This window comes from Odontomachus brunneus, unplaced genomic scaffold, assembly GCF_010583005.1.
Source record: "Odontomachus brunneus isolate Ranch 3 - 2012 unplaced genomic scaffold, Obru_v1 Obru_scaffold_074, whole genome shotgun sequence".
Lineage (NCBI taxonomy): Eukaryota > Metazoa > Arthropoda > Insecta > Hymenoptera > Formicidae > Odontomachus > Odontomachus brunneus.
Window position 1 is genome coordinate 712,624 of NW_022639524.1, and position 2,224 is coordinate 714,847.

A 2,224-nucleotide genomic window follows, 5' to 3' on the forward strand; every position below is an offset into this window, starting at 1 on the left:
CCGGCGGGTTGCGGCCACGCTGCCATGAAGAATAGCGCTCGAACCCTAGCACGGAATCAGATCGCAATTTTTCGGGCTAAACGAATTGCGTGATTCTACCCGGGGATCCGTGCGATCAAGGATAATCGCGATGGATTTCGCGCAAGACGCGTAGTATAACCACCGTAAAGTAACCTTACGGTAGGTCGGACAGTCGCAGGCTTTAATCGTAGTTTCGCGCGTATAGAAATAATGTATATAATGACTTACCAGTGGTCGTCCACCGTGCGGTTGCTCTCTGTACCCCTGGATGGCGCTCTCGTGGCTTACATGGATCGGCACCTCCTGAATCTCTAGATGCTGCCGACTCTGGGAAACTTGTTTTGGATCGCGCGGCGGCGAGTTCAAATATTCGAATCACTTGTAATTGACCGATGGGCACTAGGAACACCGCACGTCGCGGTTTCGCTTAGGCGTAGGAGGAAATGTGCCGTGTAAGAATGTTCGAATGGGAGGGAGTAGAAATAGAATTACTACAAATAATATATATATATATATATATATATATATATATATATATATAATGTGTATTGTATAATTCTTGATATATAATATGCTCACAAAGATATCTTAAGTATGGCTAGAGTAATGGAAGTGACGAAATAACTAAAATGAACTGTTTAACAAAATAAAAAATTATGCATTAGAATAAAACGCTCATAAATGTTTAAGAATGTTAAAGATAACCTAAAGTTAATTGCTTAAGAATTAGAGGGAACTAAGGTTTAGAATTAGTGAAATAGAGAAATGGGATTTAGCGATGAGGATTATCTTTGGACTTCCGATCCCGGTTACTGTATCAAATGGTACAGCCTCTCAAAGTCAAAGGTTGCTATCCTGCTGTCAATGTATGCCTGTCTCCACCGTTGCCCCTCCTCTTCCGGTGCAAATAATACAAATAAGCCCCGGGGTCGACACCAATTTTTTGGCAGCCTCCGGGTGCTTGGACGCAATGCGCCATGGGAGATCCACCATAGAAGGAGGAGGGCATACTAGGTGGCAGCGGGACGCCGTGCGTTCGAGATCTGCGTATCTTTTTCGTTCCAGAAAGAGAAAAATATCGAGAGCGCGGTCCTGCTAGGCCGGGACTCGAACCCGGGTCTTTCGCTTGCCAGACGACTGCTCTAAACCACTGAGCTACCTAACGCTCCACGCTCACGACACTCTCCTCTTCCTAGATAACGTTCAGAGATGCCGTTACGAGACATAGCGAGTTTATGACCGGTATTCATAGTCGGATCTTATATTTAAGACTATCTTAATTTTATCTTCAGATACTCCGTAGCTAATGAAATAATCCGTACATCATCTAAAGATAAACTTAAAACAGTCTTAAATATAAGATCCGACTATGAATATATATCTATGTCTCGTAGTTGTGGGCGCAGGGACGCGGCGAGATACGATTCACGAGTGTCACGGTCGCACGTCGGCCGAAGGCATCTTTCTTTCCGCTGCCGCTTTTTGTACGCTAATTTGTTGAGACAAAATAATTAATTTCTCAAAAACTATTGTGAATATCGCAAAACGGCACAGGACTTTCTTGCTCACCTCAATCTGTTTTTCGTTCTCACCAAGGGTCATCATGGGACTTCGGGACACCCTGTATATGGAGGGAGAATTGCGTATACCTTTTGTAGGGAGCGTCCCGATTGACCACGGTACGATTGGACACAACCAACCGATGAGAAGAATTACCTAGTGAATTACTAGGTCGAACCAATCATTACAATCTGTGTCCAATCGTATCGTGGTCAATCGGGTCCCACCCCCTTTTGTAGATCAAAAGTGTGTCCAAGATGTGTGCGAGAGAGAAAGGTATACATTCCTATTGGTTGGGACCCGATTGACCACGATACGATTGGACACAGATTGTAATGATTGGTTCGACCTAGTAATTCACTAGATAATTCTTTTCATCGGTTGGTTGTGTCCAATCGTACCGTGGTCAATCGGGACGCTCCCTACAAAAGGTATACGCAATTCTCCCTCCATATACAGGGTGTCCCGAAGTCCCATGATGACCCTTGGTGAGAACGAAAAACAGATTGAGGTGAGCAAGAAAGTCCTGTGCCGTTTTGCGATATTCACAATAGTTTTTGAGAAATTAATTATTTTGTCTCAACAAATTAGCGTACAAAAAGCGGCAGCGGAAAGAAAGATGCCTTCGGCCGACGTGCGACCG

General features: G+C 44.3%; 1 non-coding gene across 1 annotated transcript; it reads right to left on the minus strand.

Annotated features, from left to right (window-relative positions):
• Window positions 1-1,113: 1,113 nt before the first annotated feature.
• Trnaa-ggc lies at window positions 1,114-1,186 on the minus strand. Its single transcript has one exon. It is a non-coding gene; the product is annotated as a tRNA-Ala (tRNA).
• Window positions 1,187-2,224: the final 1,038 nt, after the last annotated feature.